This window comes from Pongo pygmaeus, chromosome 5 (assembly GCF_028885625.2).
Source record: "Pongo pygmaeus isolate AG05252 chromosome 5, NHGRI_mPonPyg2-v2.0_pri, whole genome shotgun sequence".
NCBI classification, from domain to species: domain Eukaryota; kingdom Metazoa; phylum Chordata; class Mammalia; order Primates; family Hominidae; genus Pongo; species Pongo pygmaeus.
This window is the reverse complement of record NC_072378.2, coordinates 78,951,094-78,967,609: the sequence shown is the minus strand read 5'-3', so window position 1 is coordinate 78,967,609 and position 16,516 is coordinate 78,951,094. Positions and strand designations below refer to the sequence as shown.

The following is a 16,516-nucleotide window of genomic DNA, read 5'->3' as shown; positions in this document are numbered from 1 at the left end:
CTTTTCATAGTGATCTACTTATTTGTTCATATACCTTCTAGAAAATTTGAAGAACAATAGAATCATATGAAATGTCATTTTATAGGTTAAAACAGTCAAATATCACCAGCCTCATTTGATTCAATCTACCCTGCCACACATTTTTTAAGTAATATCTAAATTTTTTCATTCTAGATTAAATTGTTATAAAGATGGTAACTTCAAGAATATTGAAAATTCTGAGTTTTCAAATAAAAATCCATCATACTGTTAAGGTATCCAATGGAACCTAATACCACAGTTTTTTAAATTGAGTTACAATTCACATTACATAAAATTCACCATTTTAAAGTGTATGGTTCAGTGGCTTTTAGTACATTTACAACATTGTGGAACCATCACCTCTATCTAGCTCCAAAACATTTTAATCATCATCCCAAAAGAAACCCCGTATCTATTAAGCAGTCATTCTCCATTCCCTTCATCTCCCATCCCTTGGCAACTACTAATCTGCTTTCCGTCTCTGTGGATTTGCCTATTCTAGACATTTCATATAAATGGAATCATATAACATGTGGGTTTTTGTGACTGGTTTCTTTCACTTAGCATAATGTTTTTGAGGTTCATTCATGCTATAGTACCTATCAATACTTCATTTCCTTTAATGGCTGAATAATATTCATTGTATAGTTATAGCAAATTTTGTTTATCCATTCATCAGTTGAGGGATTGTTTCCACTTTTATTTATTATTAATAATGCTGCTATGAATGTTCATGTACAAATTTTTATGTGAACATATGTTTTCAGTTCTCTTGGGTGTATACCCAGGAGTGGAATTGCTAGGACATATGCTGAGATTTGGCTGCTTTTCTTGATTAAGTGTTCCCCTGGTTGTTGTAAGCTTTTGATTACATTCTAGGTTCTGAAAAAGTTGGTTCTGACAGTTGTGCCACTTTATGCATTGCTTTTGTGGAGGGACAGACTTTTGGAATTCATACTCTGCCATTTTCGCTGATACCTCACCTACCAGAGTAACCTGATGCCTGTCTTCATCCATTTACAAAAATACACTTGTGGAAAAAAACTCAGAAAAGTCAGAAATTTTACATCGTTTCTTTTTTTTGTCTTGAACTTACATATTCATTCTTTATTCTCTGTAGAATTTCATCCTAATAAAATATATCTTTATGCTTAAAAGTCTTTTATTAATTACTGTATAATCTCTCTCTGGATATATATAAATTAAATTTTAAAATTCTTCGACTATATGCCCTTGCTATTGAAAAATTTCCCCTGGATTAAATTGTAATTATATTATTATAACTCATCATTAATTTAAATATATTAAACATTTGATCATTCTTATCATATTTTTTGGAAACATCTGAAATTAATGGAGCATTCCCTTCCTTTCAGTTTATGTACCTTTGGATGAATCACTTATTGCTAAAATGAGGCAGGGCTCAGAGTGTGGAAATCTCATTTACATAAATAAGTTAACAAAATAGAAAAAGTCTAATTATAACGATGTCACTCATTTCTGTAAACATCAGCTGTATTGGATCAGCCAAAAACACATTATAATACATAATAATTTTATTTTAATTTTCTATGTGTTGGATATCTTCTATTTATCATTCTAGATCTATACCATCCTCTTCTACGTTACTTCTTCCCTGGAGGCTGACCTGTATGGACTATATCAGCATGCTTGCCTTCTTGCGTCCAGCTGGATTTTACCAATGAGTACCTCTTGGCAGGAGATTAGAGGAAGAGAAGAGATGGCTATTTATTCTCCCAGCTCCTTCCCTGAAAAATTACATCCCCTTTCAAGGTAACCCAATCTATACTATCTCCTTCTGGGTCCTAGTAAACGCTCCCTTGTATCCCTTTAGGGCCAAAGATATTGACAACCTTCTTGTTACTATTCTCAGGGTATTACACTATCTTTGGTTTCTTTACATCCTGCTCACATTTGTAAATAGTTTATTTATTACACATATCTTGACCTTTTACCTAATGCATGCCATGTGTTTCTTGCCATGTGGCCATGGGTGGTTGCCATGACTAATTCAGTCCGTCAGTGGGCAATACAATTATGTTCCTCTTAAATTCTGTTACAAGAAAAAAAGTATATACCACCTAACTTGTAAAAGGATTTGTTGGACCAACACTTGTCCAATATGGTAGCCACTAGTCACATTTGTCTAAATTTAAATTAACTGAATGAAATAAAATTTGAAATTTAACTCTCAGTCGCATAAACCATATTTCAAGTTCTCAATATTCACGTGTGTCTAGTGGCTACAACATGGGACAGGGAAGACATCGGACATTTCCATCATTGCAGAAAGCAATGCTTTAGACAGTTATTTGTATAGTAAGTATGCAATTTAAAATCTACACTGGGCAACATTTATAGTTTTGAAAACCATTTATAAAATGAAAATTATTTTTCTTATATTCATTATCCTATAGAATCATTCCATTCAAAAATTATTTTCAAAAATAAATTTTTTCTTAAAAATTATTAATAAATACTATGTATCTGATTTATGTAGACTGAAGCAAAATTTTTGTAAAGCTTATTTATGATGAGTATCTGAACATTAAAAATAGTATAAGCATAATGTATTAGATTGATTTCAAACATACCTGCTATATTAGTTTCCTGTGACCGCCATAACCAAATACCACAAACGTGGTGACTTAAAACAACACAAATTGATTTTCTCACAGTTCAAGGCCAGAAGTCCAAAATCAAGATATCAGTGCTTCCTTCTCAGGCTCTAAGAGAATCTGTTCCTTGTCTCTTTCAGCATCCGACAGATGCCAGCATTCCTTGGCTTGTGACTGCATACGCCTCAATCTTCACATGGTTTTTCTTCCGCCTGTGTGGCTCTCCTTTGTGTGTCCCTTATAGGAACACTTGTCATTGGATGAGTGTCCCCCTAGATAAGACAGGTTGATATCCTCATCTCAAGATCTTTAACTTAGCTACATCTGCAAAGACCCCTTTTCCAAGTAAGGTAACATTCACAGGTTCTGGGAATTAGGACATAAGCATTTATTTGGGGGCCACTATTCAACCCACTGTAAGGACCAAGAGTTTTTTGCATATCATATTTGCTTGTGGCTTCTCTAATCAAGAGATGAGGGTAAACTGTATCTGGTCTGACCTTGGGACTTGTTTTGACCAGTAGAATACAGCAGACATGACATTCTAGGACTTTTGGGTCCAGGCCTGCAATGGTCACATAGCCTCTGCTTTTGATCAGAGGGAAAAACAGCTGCTATGTGAGGAAGTTCACTTATTGTCCTTGAGAGAGTGGCCATATGGAGAGAAAAAACCTCTGATGCATGAGACACTATGGAAGGATGTAGAAAGAAGCCCAGCCAGCCCCTGAACTACAGGTAAAAACTGGAAGAACAATGGGACTATTTATGGAAGTTAGAAGACCAGTAAGCAAATTACTATTGGAGGCTGGAGAAGAATGCCCAATATTAAGTAGTGAGGAAACATTTGAAAAAACTATTATGTGCAGAAATATAAAGATAGAAAATATACCTAAGGATTTTGTGGATCTGGCTAAGCAGGTTTCCAGGCAATTTTTTTTTTTTTTTTTTTTTTTTTGAGACAGAGTCTCGCTGTGTCGCCCAGGCCGGAGTGCAGAGGCGCGATCTCAGCTCACTGCAACCTCCACCTCCCGGGTTCACGTCATTCTCCTGCCTCAGCCTCTCTAGTAGCTGGGACTACAGGTGCCTGCCACCACGCCTGGCTAATTTTTTTGTATTTTTAGTAGAGATGTGGTTTCACCGTGTTAGCCAGGATGGTCTCAATCTCCTGACCTCGTGATCCACCCGCCTCGGCCTCCCAAAGTGCTGGGATTACAGGCATGAGCCACCGCGCCTGGCCTCCAGGCAAAATTTTGCATGTGCAACTGGCTTCTGATGTGGTTTGTCTGTGTCCCCACCCAAGATGTCCCCTCATCTTGAATTGTAACTCCCACAATTCCCACGTGTTGTGGGAGGAACCTGGTGGGAGGTAGTTGAATTATGGGGCAGATCTTTCCTGTGCTGTTCTCGTGACAGTGAATAAGCCTCATGAGATCTGATGGTTTTAAAAACAGGAGTTTTCTTGCACAAGCTCTCTTCTCTTGTCTGCTGCCATGTGAGATGTGCCTTTCACCTTCTACCAGGATTGTGAGGCCACCCCAGCAACGTGGAACTGTAAGTCCATTAAACTTCTTTCTTTCGTTGCAAATTTCCAAGTCTTGGGTATGTCTTTATCAGCAGCATGAAAATGGACTAATTGGTACCAGTAGAGTGGGGTGCTGCTGAAAAGATACCCAAAAATGTGGAAGTGACTTTGGAACTGGGTAACAGGCAGAGGTTGGAACAGTTTGGAGGGCTCAGAAGACAGGAAAATGTGAGAAAGTTTGGAATTTCCTAGAGACTTGTTGAATGGCTTTGCCAAAAATGCTGATAGCAATATGGACAGGCTGAAGTGGTCTCAGATGGAAATGAGGAACTTGTTAGGGATGAGAGCAAAGGTGACTCTTGTTATGTTTTAGCAAAGAGACTGGTGGCACTTTGCCCCTGCCCTAGAGAGTTGTGAAACTTTGAACTTGAGAGAGATGATTTAGGGTATCTGGCAGAAGAAATTTCTAAGCAGCAAAGCATTTAAAAGGTGACCTGTGTGCTGTTGAAGGCATTCAGTTTTATAAGGGAAGCAGAGCATAAAAGTTCAGAAAATTTGTAGCCTGACAATTCGATAGAAAAGAAAACCCTATTTTCTGAGGAGAAATTCAAGCTGGCTGCAGAAATTTGCATAACTAACTAGGAGCCAAATGTTAATCCCCAACACAATGAGGAAAATGTCTCCAATGTGTCAGAGGTCTTCATGGCAGCCCCTCCCATCACAGGCCTGGAGGCCTAGGAGGAATAAGTGGTTTCGTGGGCAGGTCCCAAGGTACCTGTGCTGTGTCCAGCCTAGGCTGTGGCTCAGGCTGTGGCTTCAGAGGGTGCAAGCCTCAAGCCCTGGCAGCTTCCATGTGGTGTTGAGCCTGCCAGTGCAAAGAAGTCAAGAATTGGGCTTTGGGAACCTCCGCCTGGATTCCGGAGGGTGTATGGAAACACCTGGATGTCCAGGCAGAAGTTTGCTGCAGGGGCAGGGATCTCTTGGGGAACCTCTTCTAGGGCAGTGCAGGAGGGAAATGTGTGGTTGGAGCTCCCACAGAGAGTTCCTACTGGGGCAACACCTAGTTGGGCTGTGAGAAGAAGGCCACCATCCTCCAGACCCCAGAATGATAGATCCATCGACAGCTTGTACCATGCACCTGGAAAAGCCACAGACACTCAATGCCTGCCACGACAGCAGCCAGGAGAGGGATTATACCCTGCAAAGCCACAGAGGCAGAGCTGACTGAGACCATGGGAACCTACTTCTTTCATCAGCATAACCTGGATGTGAGACTTGGAGTCAAAGAAGATCATTTTGGAGCTTTAAGATTTGACTGACCCACTGGATTTTGGACATGCATGGGGCCTATAGCCCCTTTGTTTTGACCAATTTCTCTCATTTGGAATGACAGTATTTACCCAATGCCTATACCCCCATTGTATCTAGGAAGTAACTAACTTGCTTTTGATTTTACAGGCTCATAGGTGGAAGGGACTTGCTTTATCTTAGATGAAACTTTGGACTGCGGACTTTTGAGTTAATGCTGAAATGAGTTAAGACTTTAGCGGACTGTTGGGAAGGCATGATTGGTTTTGAAATGTGAAGACATGAGATTTGGGAGGGGCCGGGGCAGAATGGTGTGGTTTGGCTGTGTCCCTACCAAAATCTCATCTTGAATTGTAACTCCCATAATTCCTATGTGTCATGGGAGGAACCTGGTGGGAGGTAATTGAGTTATGAGGGCGGGCCTTTCTTGTGCTGTTCTAGTGATAGTGAATAAGTCTTGTGAGATCTTATGGTTTTAAAAATGGGAGTTTCCCTGCACAAGCTCTCTTCTCTTGTCTGCCACCATGTGAGTCATGCCTTTCACCTTCCACCATGATTGTGAGGCCTCCCCAGCCACATGGAAACGTAAGTCCATTAAACCTCTTTTTTTTTTGTTACAAATTGCCCAGTCTTGAGTATGTCTTTATAGCAGCATGAAAATGGACTAATACAGCCTCTTATACCTACATATTATAAGGTATTGCAAAAATGATATTGACTAAACAGGAATGATTCCATTTTCAAGTCAAATGTAGAGAAAATATTTCCAACTGAGGACTTGCTGAGTTGGAAAATAAAACATTTTCTCATTCCTACATTCTTGAGTTAGAAAAATGTTCTAAAAGTGAGAAAGGGCCCAGGAAAAAGGTAGAATTCAAGACATTGTCAATAAAATGTGGCCTTAGTGTAAAGATCAAATCAACAGTGTAGTTACAAGATCCCTAATTTAACTCAGTGCCTCATCAACCTTCTCAGCTAGACAAAACAGCTTGTAAGAATTTTAAGAATATTGTTCCACAATGCTCTGACTCAAAGCCTGCATTAGAGAGGGGCTTGTCTTGAAGAGATTTGTATGTGTGACTTTTTCACTTATAATAACATTTATTTTGGATTTCAAATTTAGAATTTGATACACAGGAAGCACATTAAATTTCTTAAGGTATTATATCAGCTTGTACTAAAGGACATGGAAGGTGAAAAATGAAAAAAGGTCTTTTTTTTTCATTTCATTTTTCTCTGGGCCCTCAACTTGCTTTGTGAAAGGTAGACTGGGACAGCTACATGATGGCAAACATGGAAAATTTCCTATGAACAAAGGAAATATGATTCAGAAGGTAGAGCCCAGAGCCCTGCAAACAAAAGTATAAGCTATTAGAAGCAATGGATTAGGTAATCACTTCCGTATAGCAAAACTGGACCTGAATCAAGAAACATTCCTTGCCTCCAGATTAGGGGACACTGATAAGATGAGCCTGGTTGTATTTCAGAATTTCTATTGACTAGTGACTGCTTTGTGCCTTCATTTCTCCCTTTTATAAATGAATGTCTAATGTGGTTATTCTAGTCTGTCTTAACATTATATTGTTGGGCATGGAGGTACAGATAACTTGCATTTTTGCTTCACAGTTCATATCGAAAGGAGCTGCACTTATGAAATTTCATGCACATCTGTATGATCCCAATGTAGATCAAGAGATACTGGGCATAGGATGTGATATTATAATTTGTTGAGACTTTGGGAGTCTTTGAAACAGTTGACTATAGTTTGCATATGGAAGTAATGTGAGTTTTTGTGGCCAGAGGGCAGACTGTGGGAGACTGTATGTAACTACAGCCAGTAAGAATTATTCATGCACTTGCCAGTTCTCTGACCGAGAGAGCACATCTGTTTACTCATACCTTGAATCTGTACTGAACTTGTAATTTTTTTTGACAAATTTAATGCAGCAGAAGTCATATTCTTGGATTTTTGAGCCCAGACATTCAAATGTCATATAGCTTCTGTTTTCGCTCAGAGAGGAAACAAGCAGCTATATAAAGAATCCATGTAAAGAGAGAGCGTGTGCAGAAAAAGAAGCCCCAGAGTATGAGAGCCTATGAAGGGAGAGATAGAGAGGATCAGCCAGGTCCCAGCCACTTCAGTCAAACATTTGAGAAACGTGACATGTGAGCAAAGCTATCATGGATTCTCCAGTCAATGCATATGTTGCAGAAATGAGCTTTCCCTTTTGAGCCCTGCTTAAATCCCTGAACAGCAGAATTGTGAGAGTTAAATGATTGTTTTAAGCCAATAGTGTGACTTAGGTTCACTGTGAACTGGTTACCTCACTGAATCCAGTGAGATAGAACAGTCACATACAAGTTCCATGAAGCAGGCTTATTACTTACAGATAGGGAGCAAGGGACAATAGAAGCCTAGGATTCACTACGAGCCAGTCCCCTCTCTACAGGGGACAGAGGGGTATCATACACCCATACCTAAGTAAATGTTTTATTTTAAAGAGTGCAGTTTACTCTGCTGGGAATTACCAGCAAAGAAAAGAGAAGGTATTGAGTCCCTAGTAATTGTAGAGTTTACAAAAAGTAAATTGATGATTGCTATTAAATAAATTCTGTATCACAAAACAACATCAAATAGTGGAATAAACACAATGACTGAGGAGTGACAGTGGGCAGGAGATTCGTGTTTCTGTTAAATAAAATAAAGATGATTTTTCTTGTAAATGGTCTTTTTGGAAAAACTTGATGCAAGTAAACATGGACATTTTTGTCGCTTCTTCCTTGAAACCATGCACATATGCAACTGAGACCCAGGCCATGATGCAGGTTAATAATGCAAATTATCAAGCTCATTCGCACTACTGAGAATCATAAAGATGCAGAGAGAACACACATCTTAACCGACTGGAACTTCCTAGCATGGTTTCCAGTTAAATATTCTAGTTAAATAGATAAAAACCTTTGATAAAAAATTATTTCATAAGTTTGTCACTTGTATAAAATAACACACCTATGCCTTCAATATTTCTTACTGATAATCTCTTTTCTTTTCCTCTGCCAATATGTCATATTTCAATTTTGACATTTTAAACCCTTTGGTTTGATGAGGGGTTTTTCCACCCTGGAAAAATGTATGTAGTTGGATTCAAGAAGAGTAAGAGGTTTGTTTTTGAGTACATTGGGAGGAAGGTGATAGTGGTGAGAGATAAGAGGAGAACTACCAGAGGGATATCCTGTAGGCAGGTGTGTTTTAGGAAAGAGAACATATGGAGGGTAAGGACCTGGATTCTTTAAAGAAATTATTTAATAATTTCAACTTTTATTTTAGGTTCAGGGGGTACATTGTATGATGCTGAGGTTTAGGGTATGAATGATCCCATCACTCAAGCAGTGAGCATAGTACCCAATAGGTAGATTACTAGTGGTCTCCAGTGTCTATTGTTCCCATGTTTATGTCCATGAGTATCCAATGCTTAGCTCCCACAATGCTTAGTTCTCACTTATAAGTAAGAACATGCTGTATTTGGTTTTCTGTTCTTGCCTTAATTCACTTAAGAACCTGGATTCTTTAAAGCCACCCCCCACCCCACCCAACATGGTCTCTTAGGGCAAGTCGGCATGTACTCTGATATACCCAGACTCATTTGAAGAGTGCTACTTTACATTATCTTACATTTGGTAATCCAGCTTTTTAATTGTTTATCCACAATGGGTTAATAGCTACTACACTGTCATAGCCTGCAGTGTATTCATTTCTGCCCAGGAAAGCGAGAGTATTTTGTGTGATTCTCATTTTTGTGACTTTAAATTAGATGAGACTTCAAATTTACACATTTTCTTCCATCGCTCTGTGCTTCATTACATGGTTAAGTGCTTTAAGATTTATTAAATCCAAGTGTTTTATTTCTCAGTAATCACCAGAACTCACCTGATTTGATTATGCCAATCTGTTATTTTTAAGAATTGTTTTTTTTTAAATATCCTTTCCCAGTTAATATTGTATATGTGGCTTTCTTGATTTAAAAATATATTAAGAAATGTTGTAATTTTATGAAAGATCATTTGAAAAAGTTTACTGAAGCATTTTTTTTTCCTTATGCTATAACAAAGCTTAATAACAAAGAATGTATTCTAGAGTAATATTTGGGGCAATTTCTAAAACGCATTTCTTGCAGTGATGTCTACACTTTCCTCATGAATACAAAGCAATGTGTTTCTGTTTTTCTGGGCATAGAAGTGGATAGCACAGTGATGTAACTCCTTATTCACAACATCATTGCAGCTCCATATTAAAAACATTTTTGCTTAAATAATGAGCATTTTTGCTTATCCATAAAGAACCCACATGAGACACAAAAAAATGTTTTTCCCAGATGGTCCTTTTTGCATGAAAATTACTAACCCAGACATCAAAAGCAAACAATAAAGTGTTGAAATATGTAATTTGGGCCAAAACAACAGAGTCTTGAACTTCCACGGGCTTTGCGATTTTAAGAGAACAGCTGGGTGTGTGCAGGCAGTCAGCCCAGCTATGACTCTGAAGCTCTGTTGTGTTTCTTTTTCTATACAGTCACTATGGGTACAGTTTCCTTCTTTTGGAAATGGAAGCATGGTTATAATAATTCTTGAACTTGAGAAAGGCATAGGCATTTGCTTACCTTTTATAAAAGGGGGAAATCATTTTTAGTATTTATGGTGTAATCAGTTGTTTTTGTTTGCCTGCTATTCATTTGCATTTTTGCTGGTAAAATAACCAGTGTGTTCCTTGGGGAACTACCCCTTTCTCCACAGACTCAGCCATGGGTGTCCCACAAGACATATAGCCTCGATTTCAAGTTGTCTAGGAATCAGCCATACGTAATCTAATCACAACCTCAGTCATTTCCTCAGGATACACCCACAGCGCTGGAGGTACTGGTCCAAGGAAGTTTTGGTGTCAGCTGTGCACTAAGTCCAGAATGAGTGCTTCCTCCATCTGATTAAGGCCCTGACACTGAATCAGGGTCACCAATGCAGACCTCTTCTCCCTTATCACAAATTCTATCTTTGGACTTAATTACCTTTGCTGGTCATCTTCACCAGGGCTTTGGAGGCCCATCAGGCCATTTTGACAACTCTGAACTTGAGAGTGGGATTCTGAGTTGGATACTCACTTGAGGAGGGCTATGAGACACCATCTACTCAAAGGGCCAGAGCCCTGGTCTAGATCCCACAAAGATCCAATTATCTCCCCTTATCAGCTCATGGATGGATATTTCCTTTACATTTATATCACACAAGGAACTATTTGGGGATTCTCCCACCCACCCCAAAAAAGAAGCCAGCTCCAAAGGTAAGCTGACATCTCCATTATCAGAGACAGAAAACTATCAACAATTTTTAAAGAACCTGTTACCAGTTTAAAAGAAAATAGTACTATATATACATATATATAGTGCATCTTTAAAAGAATTAGGCAGAGTATACATATTTAATTTTAAAACTATAATGATTGCTTCCTGCTCCTCTCCTCCTCCACGGGCTCCCTGGAGTCCTTGCAAGCTGGCCAGGATGTCTCAGGCTGAGTTTGAGAAAGCTGTGGAAGACGTTAAACACCTTAAGACCAAGCAAGGGGATGATGAGATGTGTTCCTCTATGGCCACTACAAACAAGCAACTGTGGGCGACATCAATACATAATGGCCTGGGATATTGGATTTCAAAGGCAAGACCAAATAGGATGCCTGGAATGAGCTGAAAGGGACTACCAAGGAAGATGCCATGAAAGCTTACATCAACAAAGTAGAAGAGCTAAGGAAAAAACACGGAAAGTAAGAGACTGGATTTGGTTGCCAGCCATGTGTTTATCCTAAACTGAGACAGTGCCTTGTTTTTTCTAATACTGCAGATGATGGAAACTAGGGAAAATAACCAGTTAACCCAGCTCCTCAAGGCTGCTCACCACAGGGCTCTAACAGATTAGGGGCTAACACGATTACTGACCTTCTTTGAGTAGTTTTTATCTGAGATCAATTAAAAGTATATTTGTGTTAAAAAACAAAAACTATAATGAACACAGGTTTTGGATAATTAAGAAGCAACCTCAACAAGTTTCTGAGATCCATTGTTATAGAAACATGGAGTACCAATTAACAGGGCATTCTAGTTAACAGAAGCCTGAACACAAGATCATTTCTTGTATTTATTATGTATTTGCATGCACATTGCAAGATCTTAAGAAATTCACTAAGTAGTCATAACCTTTGCTTTCTAGGAATCTCAAATATGACATTAAAAGAAGGCATTTTCATGATCACCCCAGTGTAAACCTGACACTTCCCATCATTACTAACATTCTTTCAGATAATGTCCGAATTTCCTCCCACTTTCATTGTGGGTACTGGGAGGGCAAAGAGTAGAAAACAACAACTTAGGGAATGCACAAACATGGAATTGGGATTTGCAAACCATATTCAGGAAGAGACAGGTTTGGCTAGAGCAATAGTTTTAATGATTTAATGGTTTTTAATGTTTTTTTTTAAGGGCTCTGTTTAGATGTTTCAGGATTCTTTGAACTTCCCATGGCACATAGGGAGTAGGCATCAAGTGGATGGGGCTGTGATGTTTTTAGACACTACAATAAACTGAATGTTTGTATTTCCCCCCAGACTCATATGTTCAAATCCTAACTCCAAATGTGATGGTATTAGGAGGTGAGGCCTTTGGAAAGTGATTAGATCATGAGGATGGAACCCTTATGAATGGGACTAGTGCCCTAAAGTAATCCCAATTACCTCTCTGGCTTTCTGCCATGTGAGGATACAATGAGAAGTCAGCTGTCTGCAACCTAGAAGAGGCCCCTCACCAGAACCCAACCTTGCTGGTACCCTGTGTTTGTCTATTTTTGCATTTCTACAAAGAAATACCTGAGGCTAGGTGATTTAAAAAGAAAAGAAGTTTAATTGGCTCACAGTTCTGCAGGCTGTACAGGATGCATGGTGCTGGCATCTGCTTCTGGTAAGGAACTCAGGAAGCTTACAATCATGGCAGAAGGCAAAGAGGGAGCCAGTGTTATCACGTGTGAGAATGAGAGCAAGAGAGAGAGAAGGGAGAGGTCCCAGATTCTTTTAAACAACCAGATCTCACATGAACTAAGGGAGAACTCATTTACTACCAAGGGGATGGTGGTAAACCATTCCTGAGGGCTTTGCCTCCATGATCCAATCACCTCCCACCAGGCCCCACTTCCAACATTGGGAATCACAGTTCAGCATAGATTTGGAGGGGACAAACTTTCAAACCATCTCATACCCTTTCCTTGGACTTCCAGCCTCCAGACTATAAGAAATAGATATCTGTTGTTTATAAGCCACCAATCTATGGTGCCCTATTATAGCAGCCTGAACTGGCTAAGACAGATGCTATTTTTTCCATGTTCCAGGTTTCTTGCTCACCATCCTCATAATTTGGCACCTTCTTTTTTAGTTATGGATATATTAACAGCATATACTAGGAGGCTGTCAACTTAGGGCTTATCTTTTTAAAGTGACCTTGAATATGTTTTCCCTTATCTAGAAGGATCTCTATAGTGAGTTGTTTCAGATATGTGGGCTCTAGAACTAGACTGATGGATTCAAATACTGCCCTGCCACTTACTCGCTCTTTTACTTTGAGTAAGTTAAATAACCTTTCTGTGCCTTAGTTTTCTCATCAGCAAAATGAAGTTAATATTAGAATCTCTCTCATAAGCTTGTTATGAGAATTAATGCACTAATACAGGAATTGGCGAATTTTTTCTGTGAAGAACCAGATACTAAATAGTTTAGGCTTTGTGGACTATGTAGTCTCTGTCGCAACTACTCAAGTATGCCCTTGTATTAAATAGAATGGAAGCAGCCATGGATAATACCTGAATGACTTGGTGTGGCTATGTTCCAATAAAATCTTACTTACAAAAACAGGCAGTGGGCTGAATTTGGCCTGCAGGATGTAGTTTGCCAATCCCTGGAATACTTGTGCACCAATACTTAGGCCCATTGTAAGAACTCCAAAAATATTAGTTTTTTTTTTTTAAATCATCGTGGTCATTGTCATCATCAGCAGCAGCATCATCATATACTCATATACTCATTCAACAAAGGATAATAAATCCTATGTGCTAATTTTACTGTGTAGTTCTCAGTGTTGTTCAGACTTTGCTACTTCCATGCATTTCCTACACTCAGGGCTCATGTTCTCAAACCTTCCACTAAACTTCCTCTACCGGCAGAAGGAGTAAAACTTCATCCCATGGTTCTGGGGCTGGCAATAGCCCTAAATGCAGAACATGCCTTTCAAGTGTCAGATTTTATCTTAAAAATCCATGTAGTGTTTGCATTTTACTCCATAGTATATTTATGTTTCCTTTAATACAAAAAAATGACTGAAACCGTTCATCATTGAGTAAAACTGATCATGTTTACCAAGCATCTTCTGGTTTCCTATCACGTGTACATTTATACAAATTTGAGAAATGAGGCCTATGATAACAGGAACTTAAGCTTTGAGGTAGGTAATCTGCTTAGAGTTTAATAGCCTTGGTATTCTATGTGGGTATTAGATCTTTCTTAAACACAAAGTAAGGGAATAAAATTAGACAACATAGACACGAAAAAGTTCACTGAAAAATTTAGGCAACTCCATTCATTGTCTTTCGCTTGGCAGGTGACAAAGTACGTGTCTGGACTCCTGCAGCTCTGATCTTACCCTCATGGCTCACGAGTGTTGATGACATACAGGAAATCAGCATGTGCCCATTAAGTCATATAAAAAATAAAATTATAAAAAAAAGAAAGAGAATGTGTGTGAAAGAGACTATGAGATGAAGCATATAAAATTTTCAATATTTGACCATTTGTGGCAGTTTCTATGGTTCAACCTAATACCTCTCCAAAGCTTGTTAACCAGCAATGGGCATAGCACTGACTTTTAAGTGATATATTACCACTGTAGGTCATAATAAGAATAGCACTTTCGGGCTGGGCACGTTGGCTCACACCTGTAATCCCAGCACTTTGGGAGGCTGAGGCGGATGCATCAGGAGGTCAGGAGGTCAAGAGATCAAGACCATCCTGGCCAACATGGTGAAACCCTGTCTCTACTAAAAACAAAAATTAGCCGGGTGTGGTGGTGCACGGCTGTAATCCTAGCTACTCGGGAGGCTGAATCAGGAGAGTTGCTTGAACCAGAGGCAGAGGTTGCAGTGAGCCGAGATCCTGCCATTGCACTGCAGCCTGGCAACAGAGAGAGACTCCGTCTCCGGAAAAAAAAAAATAGCACTTTCAGACTTTATTTAAAAAGTGCCCCCAGAATACAGAATATGGAAACAGAAAGCAAAAGTTAGTGGGTAATGCTGAAAACAATCAGAGCAGTAGCCTAAGGGTTTGAATTGTGATCAAAGTTCATAGTCAGAATAGATATAGTTTCAGACATTTTTGAGAAATGATCCTTGTGGGTGCTTCTTGATCCAGCAGCTGCTAAGAAATAAAACATCAGGACCAAAAGAATTAGCCTTGAGCATTGTATGAAAACACTTGGAAAGATGAAGTCCCCTGTGTTCTTCATGGCCATAAGCAAAGTGCATTTATTCAACCATTTTATCAGTGTGAGGTGGAGAGAAGCAGATGTTGTTTCACTCTTTCTCTGTTTTAATCAGTTGCCAGACAATACTCTGAAGACATATGACAAATTTGTGTTAGCATTTCCCTTAGTAGCCAGCTTAGCACCCACAGCAGACTTTTCAGACTCTTATATTCTAACCAAGATACATTCTTTCCTAACGGTCATTTAAATTCCAGTTCTTATCTCGAATCTAAAGTTTTATATAGGGGTGAATAAACTGGTGATGAAACCACACAGGTAGAGAAAGTAACCAAACTCAATAGCACCATTGACATATGAAGAGTGTAAGTATGAAATATGCATGAAATTTTGCAAGTTAGGGTAGATCAGCCCTATATGAGTCTTTAGATATTAAATTCCTGAGTCTAGATCTGGAGAAATAGAAGCTCAGGGCGAGAATTTGGGTAATCAAGGAGGAAAGCAGTGCGTTTCTAAGCACATGTGAGTGTTTCTACCTGTGGAATGGCACACTTTATGTAGCCTTGGAGTTTAGATTTGCTGCCTTCATTCTGTCTTAGATTGTATGACTTGAAGCTTCAACTGACAAGGCAGGGGGAGAAAAACAAAACAGTTAAACCAATTTCAGAAGAATATGTGAAAAACTAGTCAACATTTTCTGATGGAAATAACTGTCAAGTTGACAAGAAACTTGGCCTCCCACTATATCAAAAATTTGATCCAAATGGAAGACATTTTCTAATTAAAATTCCTAAACATACACAGAAGTTAAAAAGGATAGTTTTAAAAACCCACCTATATTCAACTTTCAAAATGTTTCCCTTCTTGCTTTATCTACCCCTTTGGTTGTTGAGGTGTTTTAAAGCAAATTGCAGTTGCACATCATTTCACTCCCATCCATACTTGGGTCTGCATTTCTTAAAAATTAAGGATATTTTCTTTTATAACTATATTGCCACTTGGGAAAAATTTAAAATGATAATTTATCCCTAAAAAATGTGTACTGACTGTTTATCTTCCTCCTCATTGCAAAAATGCATATAATAGGAGAAAAAGAAAAATAAGGGTAAGAAGGCAAAGTGAAGCCAGGAATAAAAGTATTGAATATCAGTGTATACAGAAGGTCCCATTCTAATCTTAAACCAGTCGCTTGCTTCACCGGGACCAAGGCAGGAGGGAAACTCTGGCAGTCACAAGATTTAGTGTTTATGAAGGGGAACAGCATCATTTCTCTGGAGAACATAGCTTTTCCTGTCTGTAAGGTGTATGGGGAATTTCTCCCCGATGTCTTCATGAAGAAGGCGGTATGAGATTTATTGGACAATATACTTTACAAAATCCCCACAATAAATACAAAAGAGGTTTTGTGCCACTCCTTGTTAGAGTGTCCTCGTTGCATACCAAGGTCTAACGCTGAATCCAGCTGAGTA

The 16,516-nt window shown here is 38.8% G+C and overlaps 1 long non-coding RNA gene and 1 pseudogene across 1 annotated transcript; both read left to right on the top strand.

The window, feature by feature from the left end:
* The first annotated feature begins 1,358 nt into the window (after window positions 1-1,358).
* Window positions 1,359-7,523, top strand: LOC134739735 (uncharacterized). The gene is made up of 2 exons (XR_010126734.1): window positions 1,359-1,815; window positions 2,801-7,523. It is a non-coding gene; the product is annotated as an uncharacterized LOC134739735 (long non-coding RNA).
* Window positions 7,524-11,040: 3,517 nt separating this feature from the next.
* LOC129039072 (acyl-CoA-binding protein-like) lies at window positions 11,041-11,303 on the top strand (annotated as a pseudogene).
* The last annotated feature ends 5,213 nt before the right edge of the window (window positions 11,304-16,516 follow it).